Raw genomic sequence first — 13,258 nt, forward strand, 5'->3', positions numbered from 1 at the left:
CTTCTTCTTCCTAGAGACTTAGGTTTTAACTCAACATCTGCTTTGATCCTGATTCTAGTAGCTGTCGGAGTCCATGGGACATGATCTCAGTTCTAATTTTTCTTCTTTTTAATCAAGCTCCCCTTGGCTTTATTGTCTTGACAATAGCTATTTATCCATTCCTCCAATTTAGATTTCTACTTTGGAGAAGAATTATTGATTAAATATACCACCTTCTTCCTCAAGGCATTGGGAGCTGAAGGCTTCTCCAAAGAAGCCAAAGGGCAATCCAAAGTATTATGAACCTTAGCTTCCAACTCCTACCCTACCTGGTTGACATCTTCTCCTTTATTTCCTTCACTTTTTTTAAGAAAAGATTCATTAGGAATTCCCCATGGTACTCTAATTGGGACCAAAGTTTCTTCAACCGAAATCTCCATTTGGAGTTCCTCCTGATTACCAACCTCCTACCTTTTCTCAATCAAAAACTCCTTACTTGCCTTTACCATGGTTTGAGGTTGATCTCCCTCAACCACATTAACTTGGTCCTTGCATTTTGACACCTTTAATCCTTCTCCTCCTTTGCAACCCTAATCTCCTTCAAGAACATGGACCTTATTTTCTAACTCCTTTAGTCCATTTCCTCCTTCATCATTGCTCTGCTTTTCTTCTTGATCTATGAGATTATTTTTTACCTCAGCCCCCTCTTAGATCTCTGGCTTATTCAATTTCTATTTTGAGACCATTTTCTTAAGTCTTGCTTTTATTTCTTTTTTCCTTTGCCCTAGGACATTGGTTTGCCTTATGCCCAGACTTAAGACAGAGGAAACATGCAAAGGGAATTGACTCATAAATAAACTTTTGAACATGCAGTCCTAGCTTAGAATGGAATGCCACTGTATCAAGCATATCCAAACCTTCCCTTAGCCCTATGTAGATGCAAGCATAGGTAAGATGTATTTTGAAGGCTATGATTTGATCTATTGAGAGAAGCTCCCAAAGGAGCCAACAACCCCCACAAAAAATCTTTGTTCCAATATTCTAAGGGGAACTCTAGAAGCCTTACCCAGATAGGGGCTTACACAAAAAAAGAGTCATTCATACATAGATTAGAGGATCACTTCTGAAGAACCAAAGTAGAACGACCCAAAGCCCATGACCCCTCACACAGAATGTTTGAAAGGTCTTCCATACAAGAGAAATCAAAAGATAAAAAGCCCTTAGCCATTGCCGTAATAGATACTTGACCTTTAAGGGCCCACTTCTTTTTTTTGAAGGATCTCACAATATCAATATTTGGCCTTGGCCCTAAAAATTTTCCAACCAAAGTTGAAGCCATTGATGCAATAATATGATCCACAAGCTTGTTTGGAATGGCAATGGCACAAAAAAATTTCTTTGCTTTGGGCAAAATCTTAATTGGTGGAAAAGAGGACTACCAATAGGTTTGACCCCAAAAAGGGATGACCATTTAGTTGGGCCTAGAAGACCCATCTTGGGAACCAAAGGAATCTTGTATGACACCTTGGGTGGAGCATCTGGGTCCCTGTCATCTTTCTCTGCCTAGTCTTATGTGCTTGAAGATCCCTAACCATCCTCCTTCTATGCCCTGTGCCCCAAGCCAGGGGCCTGATTCTGATAAACTAGAGAAGTCTTTCCCTACTCAAAATTCAAAATGTGAAAATTGCTCTTCCCTTCCTTGCTAATGCTTGCCATTTTCTACTAAACTACTTGAACTCTTGATTATGTTTAACAATACACACTATTAAATGTGACTCGGTTAAAGGATTTCAATCATCCTATTAGGAGTGAGCCTTGTTAGAGGAATTTAGATCATTCACTTGGAATGTCACCTGGTTAAAGGATTTGCAAATGACTATTAGGTCAACCTTAATCTTAAGGATTTACCCTAAATTGATGCAATGATTAGAGAGTAATAGTAAGGATTGATCTAATAACAACTTAGAACTTCATTTGTAGATTATAGATCTTTGTTTTAGTCCTCCATCCTACTTGGCTTTTACACTCTTCAACTTTGATAGCTTGTTCACCCTTCAAGCATCTATACCCTTAAGTCTTCTTTCTTTTTTTGCTAATAAAATATCTTCTCTTAGGTCATTGAATGTAGAAAATACCCTAGACTCCTTGTCTTCCTTAAGTTCTCACACATCAACTCTTGCTTCTAACTAGCCATCTCTATAAATAGAAAATTAAGATATTTTTCTGTTTCAACCTCCATTGTATATTTTAGGGTTAGGTTGGATTAGATAGGATTTAATGAATCTACCCCTCATTTCATTTCATTCCCTTCTAGAAACTTCTCATTCATTCCTCTTTAAATTCACCTCAAAATGGTTCATCTTGAATTTAGTGCCACCAGCTCATCAATCTTATCTTCCACATAGTTTGCACAATCTAAGAAAATAAACTTGTCATCTTAGATTCATTGAGTTCTCAACTTTTCTCATAATGCTGACACTCAACATTAACTAGCTTCTAGTGCTTGACACATACTATGTTGCTTGACATCCACTATCAAAACACTTGGCATGAACTAAAGTTTACTAGTGCTCGACATCAACTAAACTTTACTTGGCTTACACTATTTCACTCGACTTACACTAAAATTAACTTTTCTCAACTCCAACTAATTTTCTTCTCAGCTTGTACTAACTTTTCTCAGCACCTACTGTCCACTTAGTCAAGCTTGGCAGACAAACTTTGTTTAACTTGTTCTTCTAAACTTACTTAGTGTAACCAACCTTTGCAACCTTAAGTAGATTATCAATGTACTATAATATTAGTGTCTTCATTGATCCTTGTACTCATTTTCATATCAGAACTCAACCTTTCCTCTAGGTGTTATTGTCACCTCTTTTGATCAAATCCTCTTCATCAATCAAACAAATGATAGTACTTAAATCATATAAGAAATTTTCTTACCAACATGTGGTAGGCTTGAGATTAGTGAAAAAACAATGATTGAAACACATGTATCATACTTGTATCAATCTATTTTCAACAATCTTCCTTTTTGGCATCGATGAAAAACCAAACTAACCAATATTAATCAGTATGTCCAATCAGAATGCCAAAAAGAAAATAATTCCTTGTATTGAAATCTCTCCCTCTATCAGTAACTTTCATCTACTAAATAGGTTACCAAAATTTTGTTCTAATCAACAGACAATCAACTCATCCTTATGACTCCCTCTTGATCACTACATATATCTCCCTCAACATTATCTTCTTCAAGATTAGGTAGATCAAGATTTCTCCTTTATCTCCCTCAACTTTTCATGAAATTTAGTACATGTTTCTTGACAAAAATTTCTCCCTCTTTGACAACAATGCCAAAGACGTGTCATCTTCATATGCAAATATGAATTTTTTAATTTCTCCCTCTATCATCTTGCTTGTGATTTATTTGTAGTTCCAACTCTTTGATTACTTTAGGTAGCTCCTAAAGTAAGATATGTCAATCAACTTGTTTGATGTAGAGCACTTCTCATGCTTTCTTAGATAGCCTTTGATAGGGGTATCACCCCTAGTTTACCTCTTAGATATTCATGAGCATCCTTAGGTAATGCTTTTGTGAAGATATCAACAATTTGTTCTTTGGTGTTGACATATTCCATCTTCACCTTTTTATCTTGAACTAATTATCTCAAGTAATGATAATTGATTGCAATGTGCTTAGTCTTTGTATGCATCACATAATTCTTTGATATATTTATAGCACTTGTATTATCACAATAAAGTATCATAGGTTCAATGATTTCTTCCTTCATACCTTTGAGTAGTTATTTGATCCATACAATGTTTGTACAATTTATCGCAACATCAACATATTCAGCTTCAGCAATAGACCGAGAAATGCAGTTTTGTTTCTTGCTATTCCATGTAACCAACCTTTTTCTGAAGAAAAATACTCCTCCATTGGTTCTTTTTTTGTCATCAATATTTCTAGCCCAATCCGCATCAATATAGGCTCTCAATTCAAATTTTTAATTTTTATTGTAGTATAGACCATACACTTTTGTTCCTTTCAAATATCTCATTATTCTTTTAACTTCCATCAAGTGATTCTCCCTAAGATTAGTAGAGAATCTTGCAATTATCCCTACAGATAATGCAATATTAGATCTGCTATGTACTACATATTGTAATTTACCAATCATAGACCTGTATAATGTTTGATTCACCTCAGATGAATCATCATTTTTTGATACTCTGTCCTATCACCATAGGTGTACTTACTAGGTTGGAATCTTCCAATCCAAAATTTTTTAGTATCTCCTTAACATATTTTGATTAAGTGATGTATATACCATATTTCATCTGATGTACTTGCAAAGCCACAAAGAACTTGATATCTCCAAACATAGACATCTCAAAATCTTGCTTGGTTTCATTTGCAAAAGCCTTACATAAAGTATCTTGACCTCCAAATATGATATCATCAACAAAAAATTTAGATAACAAAATACCTTTACCTTTCTTTATCTTCAGTATAGATTGTTGTTATCATTAGTTCTTTCAAATCCAATCTTTACAAGATAATTATGAATTCTCTCATACCATGCTCTTGGTGTTTGCTTCAAACCATAAAGATATTTATGTAGTCTATATACCATGTTTTTGTTGTTAGAATCAACAAATCCTTCTAGTTGTTCTATATAAACCTCTTCCTCCAATATACCATTCATAAATGTAGACTCACTAGTAAATTTGGACCCAATTTTTGACCAATTTTGGTTGAAATTTTGATCCAGGTTTGTCACTATTTTTCTTGTCAAAATTTTGACCAAATTGCAGGTTGGTCAAAATTTTGATGAATACATTTGTCGGATTGTTTTTGTTTTGACCAAAACAAAAACATTTTGATGAATGTGTTTGTCAAAAATTTTACCAACCTGCCATTTAGTCAAAATTTTGAGGAGAAAAATATCAGTGACCTAGGGTCAAAATTTTGACCAAAATTTGTTGAAAATTGGGTCCAAATTTATTAGTGATTTAACATCAATTTGATAAACTTTGAAACATTTGTTTACAGAGTAAGCAAGCAGAGTTCTTACTCCTTCTAGTCTTGCAATATGAGTGAATGTCTCTCCGTAATCTATCCCTTCTTCTTGTGCATATCTTTTATAGACTAATATTTCTTTGTTCCTTGTGACTTCACCATTTTCATCTAACTTTTTTCTATATACCCACTTAGTACCAATCACTTTTTTATTTTTTGGTCTAGGAACTAGAGTCCATGTCTTATTTTTCTCAATTTTTTCAATCTCTTCTTCCATGACTTTAGTCCACATCTTCTAAGGCATCTTTCACTATTTTTGGTTCTTGCATGCTCAGGAAATATGTATCATTTCTCAACTTTTTCCTTGTCATTGGTCTAGCATCTTTATCTCCAATAATTTGTGTAACAGGATGATGTCTCTTGACATACTTAGACAATCTTTGTTCAGCTCTAATTTCTTCATTTGGTCTCTCAACTTTTGAATCACTATGTGAATCTCTATTAGGTAGTTCAATATCTCTTTCATGTAATATAATCTCAGAATCAGAATGTGCCTCAACTTCATTCTGTAACTTGACACCTGAATGTAGCTCAATTATTGAATGCAACTTGACATTCATAGTATGTGACTTGGCAGTCACCAAAACTTGTTGTTGGTTTGCAACATGATTTACAACATCTTCTTCAATAGACATACCTTCATAAAAGTATACAAATGATTTTTATTCTTTTGGTTCTTTCATAGGTTCAGCCTTATATACTTCTATATATTCATCAAATTTCACATTTGCATTTTTCACAACTTTGTTAGTGTTAGTATTTAAATACTTATAAGCTTTACTTCTTGTAGAATAAAAATATACCTTCTTCACTTTTTGCATCTAGTTTACCATTCCTAAAATCTTTGAGAATATAATTCTTGCTTCCATATACACTAAAATATTTTACATTAGGTGAGTATCCATACCATAGTTCAAAAGGTGTTGAATGAGCACCTTTCTTGACTTGTACATGGTTCAAGGTATAGATAGTTGTACTTACAACTTCTCTCTAGTATTTCAAAGCAACATTTTTCTCTGTCATGACTATCCTAGCATAGTCCATTATAGATCCATTCCTCCTTTCAACAATTCTACTTTATGGAGGGGTTCTAGGAGCAGATGTTTGTCTTTTGATTCCTCTATCATTACAAAACATCTCAAACAAATTTGATGTAAATTGTCCTCCTCTGTCTGTCAAATCTCAAACATGTCAAACTATTACCTGTTTCTTTCTCATCTTTTGCTAAGTACCACTTAAACATTTGGAAAGCATCAAATTTCTATTTCAAAAACATAACTGTCATCATTCTCAAATCATCATCAACAAGCAACATAATGTACTTATCTCCTTTGTAGCTTTGCACTTAAATTGTTCCACAAAAGTTTGTATGAACAATCTCTAATATTCCTTTAGATGTATGAGTATTACTTTTAAAACTTGACTTTGTCATTTTTCCCAACTGACATTGTTTGCAAATTATATTATCAAGCCTTTTCAACTTAGGCAAACCTCTGGCTCTTCTCATATTATTGATACTAACCAAGTTATCAAAATTAACATGACATAACCTCTTGTGCCATAGCCACACATCATCAAATTATACAACTAAACAAGTAGCATCATCTATGTCAAGGTAGAATAGATTAGCTCTAGTTTGATCACCTTTTCCAATTAGTTTTCCATCAGTATCATATATCTTAGAAATTTTGTTCTCAAACTCAACCTTATAGCCCAAATTATTTAGTTGTGACACACTCAACAAGTTGTAGTTAAGTCCTTCAACATAGTAAGCATTGTCACATAAATCTTTTTTGTGAGCTTGATAGAACCTTTTCCTTTTATCAAACATGGTGCATCATTAGAAAATCTTACACTATTTCCATCATAATAATTCAAGGTAATGAACTTACTTTTATCTCCAATCATGTGATGTGAACACCCACTATCAACAATCCATCTGTCATTCTTGTTCACACAAGACACTAGTGCAGTTGCCTCATCTTCATTAGATTCATCCTTTATTGCAACATACACCACTTCATCATCATGGTCTTCAAATCCATCTTTTGTTTCCTCTTCAACAATGAAGCAAGACTTCTTGCCTTTTTATTTGTATTCTTTGTTGTCTTCACGTCTTCTACTTTTTTATGTGTCACCACCTCTGTAATTCTTCTTCTCAAGACATCTAGTAGCAATATGACTAACCTCATTATAATTGAAACACATGATAGGTAGCTTACCTTTAAACTTACCTTTTCCTCTGTGAAATCTCCTTGCTAGTATCGCTTCAAGTTGATCTACATATTCCTCATCTGTATCACTATCACTAGAGTTATATTTTTTCTTCTTCTCATTGAGTTCCTTCAGTGACAACTTAGCTTTGAAAGTAGATTCAATATTTTTAGGTTTGTAGTTATCAAAATTAGATAGCTCAAAAGTAGTGAGCCTAACTACCAGACCTTCAAGATTTAGATCATTCCCTGGTATACATCTAAATTCTTGTATTGTAGAAACTCTAATAGCATAGATGGAAAACAATGTTCTCAAAACTTTTCTTAGTACAATATCATCATCAATTTTACCAGTAGCTCCTCTTATTTCATTAATAGCATCTTTTATCCTATAACAATATAGAGCAATATTCTCACTTTCTTGCATTCTCGTATCATCGAACTTACATCTAAGACTTTCAACTTTGGCTCTTAGAACTTTTTTTCACCTCCATAGATAGTCTATAGAGCATCCGACATTTTCTTTGCACTGTTACAATCCTTAATATCATCAAACTCAGCATAGCTTAGGACAAAGGCAATCTCCAACGTTGTCTAGTTATTTTCTTTCTTCTTTTTCATACCTTCAGTAGCTAGGGCTCTAGCAAGATCAATATGCTCAATAGCAATGGTAGATTGAGCATGATCTACAAGACCTCCTAGGTGTAGCTTCATCGTACTTTTCCATGTAGTAAAGTTATCTCTATTAAGCTTGGGTACTTCTCTTTTTGACATCTTGATCTTTGTGCTTCTAGTACCTTCAAACTAGTATTCTTAAGAAAATGACTCTGATACCAATTATTTGAATTCCTTAGAATAATTGGGAGGGGGTGAATAAATTATCCAAGGTCTAAATGTACAATTAAAACTTTTCATAACTTAGTGAACCCATATCCATAAAACATTTTCATCATGCATGCATCCAATAGATTATGCAATCACTTAAACTTGTAGGTTATTGTTAAATCAATTTGAAGAAATCTAAACATGAAACATAATAGATTCAATAACACATTTGACATAATGATTTAACATGGAAACCCAATTTGGAAAAAAAAACACCAATAACATGCTACTCATTCTCACTCTTCTGATGTGGTACCCTATGAAAGGCCAACCCTATTAAAGTTACAATAGACACTATTAAATGTGACCCAGTTAAAGGATTTCAATCACCTTGTTAGTAGTGAGCCTTATTAGAGGACTTTAGATCATTCACTTGGAATGTCACCCAATTAGAGGATTTACAAATGACTGTTAGGTCAATCTTAATCCAAAGGATTTACCATAGACTGATATAATGATTAGAGAGTAATAGTAAGGCTTGATCTAATAACAACTTACAACTTCATTTGTAGATTACAGATCTCTATTTTATTCCTCCATTCTACTTGGCTTTCACACTCTTTAGCTCTAATAGCTTGTTCATCCTTCAAGCATCAATACCCTTAAGCCTTCTTGCTTTGTTTTCCAATGCAGTCTCTTCTCTTAGGTCGCTAAGTGAAGCAAATACACTAGACTCCTTATCTTCCTTAGGTTCTCACACATCAACTCTTGCTTCTGACCATCCAACTCTATAAGTATAGAATTAAGCTATTTTTCCATTTCAACCTCCATCATCCATTTTAGGGTTAGGTTGGATTAAATAGGATTCAATGAATCCACCCCTCATTTCATTTTATTCCTTTCTAGAAACTTCTCCTTCATTCCTCTTTGAATTCACCTCAAAATGGTTCATCTTGAATCTTGTGCCACCAACTCATCAATCTTATCTTCTACATGGTTTACACATCCAAGAAAATAAACTTTTTAGCAGATTCATCAAATTCTTGATCTTTCTCATAATACTGACACTCAACATTAACTAGCTTCTGATGTTGAGTACATACTTTGTTGCTCAACATCCATTACCAAAACACTCAACACAAGCTAAAGTTTATTGGTGCTTGACATCAACTAAACTTTACTCAGCTTATACTAAAACTAACTTTGCTTAGCTCCAACTAATTTTCTACTCGACTTGCACTTACTTTTCTCGACATCTATTGTCCACTTGGTCAAGCTTGGCAGACACATTTTATTTAACTTGTTTTTCTAAACTTAGTGTAACCAACCTTTGAAACCTTAAGTAGATTACTAATGCACTATTATATCACTATCTTAATTGATCCTTGTACTCTTTTTCAGACCATAATTTAACCTTTCCTCTAGGTGCTATTGTTACCTCTTTTGATCAAATCCTCTTCATCAATCAAACAAATAATAGTATGTAAGTCATATAAGAAATTGTCTTACTAGCATGTAGTAGGTTTGAAATCAGTGACAAAATAATGATTGAAACACATTTATCATAATTGTATCAATATGTTTTCAACATATGAAAAGCCTCCAAACATGGAAAGGATGCAGAGGTTTGTTTAGAAAAGAGGTTGTCAAACCCACTTTATTAATATGGTTATGTATGAAAGACCAACTATTTTTATCATTAAATATAATAATTTTAGCCAACGAGATGCTAATGATGAATTTTGTCATGGAAAGGATGACCTTTCTCGTGTCTAAAGAGTATGATTACACCAAGACTATCCAATGAATGTATATCACATATTGAATCCTTATTATTTATGGGTTTCAGGATTGACACCATCTTTGAGAAACACTACTTAAATTCTTGTCTTAAAAAGTCAATGAAAAAGATGGACACATATTATAATGCCCTGCCTAGAGATCCTTGGAAACAAATATAAACAAAGACAAATTTTTTTTTAAAGGATAAGATGCAATAAGAAAGTGCCTCACAAATATTTCAATGGAAGACTAACACAAAATCAATATCTCAAAAGATCTCCAAACGTTCATCACTTACAAATGTAGTCAATTCCACAACAAGAATTACTTATACAAGGTTCATCTCAAGATCTATCTAACATCATAATTGGTGTTCATTTTAAAGCTCAAATCCAAATCTCCTTAGTGTTTAATCCTTATTAGTCAATTTTCCAATTACAATGTAAGAAAGAAGAGGAAACACAAAGAACAATCACAAGAAGGCATATATATTTGAACAATAATAGATTATGAAGGTGTAACACCAAAAATGGCATCTAAAACATTGATTTCCACCTTTGGGAAGTGTGGGGAAGTACCCACTATTTCTCTTACAAAAATTCACATCATAGGAATTGTTTACAAATATTCCCACCATTTCATATGATTAAACTCAAGTCCCATATGAGATTTCACATCAAAATGGTTTTCACATCCGAGATTTCACATTTAGCTAAAAATTGCCTTTACTCCAAAGGGCATAAATTTTTCATCTAGACTTTGATTTACTCTGTTCAGAATGCATTGGAAAGATCTTGATGAAATATTTGGAACTAAGAAGATAAAACTACCCTAAGATATGCACATAATTAATGCCATGCAAAGAAACACAACCTAGGAAAATCAGGTGATCGTAGTTACCAAGATATGCAATAGGAAGACACCCTGAATAATAAATGAAAGGAGCATGTCAACACCAATGTAAAACATGAAATGAAAGCTATATCCACATCAGGGGGTAGTGCATCCAATCATAAAGACACCAATAAGAAACCATAACTTTAGCATACAAACCAAGAAGATCTACCCTACACTAATCCAAAATAACCATCAATACAATAATGTAAGCTTAAGCAACATCACAAAGAAGGGAAAGATACAAGAAACATACAACCAAACTAAATCAACTATGATTGTTTCCTCCCAAACTTAATGGAATCATGAGACCTCAATGGTCCTAACCATAACCCCCAATCAAGAAGTCTTTCCAACAAGGTTATTGGTGTTATCTTATGAGCTCCATCCTACCAATAATCCATCATATATTGCCACATGAAACATGAGAGACATCCAATATGTTGGTCCATCATCTGCATCACTAATCCATAGCAATGTTAAGAAACATTATCAAAGAAATAATATCTAACATCATGATAAGACAATGCAATAGATAAGCACACTAAGCATTATCTAAAATATGATATCAAGGCATCCAAGGTAAAACATAAATCACAAGGAAACATACTCCAAATATGCCAAATTACCAAGTGAACATCCAAAATCATCCTCAAACAAGAAGTAGGCCATCTATGTACACTAGTCCCCAATAGTGATATAGGTAGCTACACCTCACAACCATGTGCTACCCATAGACCCACTCCCACCATGTTGATGGAGATAATGACCCAACCACAATAACATAATAAAATTACCCATGGCTAACAAACACACCAAAAGGAATATGATACCAACATATGTATGCTCATGAAGACAATGCAGTACATCAGGTCATTTGTCAGACACTCTATGGGATAACTATATAGGGACTCTAGTGGATTGTAAGTCATAGAGCATCAGAATCCCAAGCTATACATGGTATGGATCAACTCACTGCAAGAGGCCACATACCTCACATGGCTCAACTCCAATAGGAGGCTACATGTAGTACCCTTGTATTGTATGGATAAACTCCCTCACAAGGCTACATACCATATAAGTGATCTTTTATTTTATCATTAAGTTTAACTACCCAATTATTAATTTGGTTATCACTTTTTTAAAGTCTCTTCACATTACCTTGTCGTCCATGTCCAAGTTGGGGTATACGAGAGAAGTCACTCCACATGTCTACCCTACATACCCATGCTCATCACATGATGAGTGCCTAAAGGAAATGAAGTTTCCCCACCCAACCCCCAAATTTAAAAATCTCTCAATCAGTCTATATCTAGGAGTTTAGGTCTCACAAGATCTCATCATACACATGCACATGTGCTCGTGTGTGACCACAACCATATTCACAAATATAATCACATAATACCAATGCAAGGGTTGGATATGAGAAATAAAAAAAGGATACAAGTACAATAAAATCACTCTACTACCCTATATCTGTAAGTAGGGATTCAATATGAATCCAAATAATGCAACAAATCACCAGGCATCTTGAACTCACTCAACTGGCCTAAATCCGAGAGTATAGATTCTACATGACTCCCAATGATAGTAAAGTAAAACTATGGTTAGATTGGAAACCTAACATGCATTCCAAATCCATGACCAAAATAAGTTCCAATAAATACCCAAGAAAATTGGGAGGCATGAAGAATGAGGCAATGTAAAAATTGTTCAAAAATCAATGTTGTTGAAAATTTACAAAATTAAAACCCATATCCCAAATGGGGGTCAAACAATAAAAAATTGAATAAAATTGAAATTTCAAGATTGTACACAAATTTGAGCAGCATAAATAACTCTACCAAAACTTTTGATTTAAAACATGAACACCCATATTTATTCATTCATGCCCAACTAGGTCAAATTAATAAATGAAAATGGAGGGGAACACTAGTTCTCAACCTCCAACCAAATAGCAATAAAAATTGAAATCTTAAATGAAGTAAAAAAAAAACAAAAAAACAAGAAAGCCCTACCTTGGAGCCAAGAGGGCAAAAAGGGAAAATGTAAATGTAATAAGAATTGATTGTTGAATTTGATTATATGTTTGAAAAATGGAAATTTATCCATTAAGCATTAAATGAGACCATTTTCATGTTGATTCGTTGAGACAATCTCTCCTAGTCAACAAAATAAGAAAAGCTCACCTAGAGGGTTTCAACAATTTCTCTCCAAAAACCCAATTCAAAAGTGCATAATGAACTTTTGCAAGTTCTAATGCTATATTATTAGCAATTTCTCCAAATGACCTATAACATAAGAATACTTAACAACTTAGTCTCTCATTCCCAATTAAATCAGGCAATTCAAAGTAAATTGGAATTCAACTATGAAAAATTAGTTCACAATAAATAGAGATTAAATCAAATAAATAAAATCCCTCTAAGCCATTAAAATATTATTTAATTTAATCTTTTTTGTGATAACTATGGAATCCTAA

This window comes from Cupressus sempervirens, chromosome 2, assembly GCF_028749045.1.
Source record: "Cupressus sempervirens isolate cs-2001-9-10 chromosome 2, ASM2874904v1, whole genome shotgun sequence".
NCBI classification, from domain to species: Eukaryota; Viridiplantae; Streptophyta; class Pinopsida; order Cupressales; family Cupressaceae; genus Cupressus; species Cupressus sempervirens.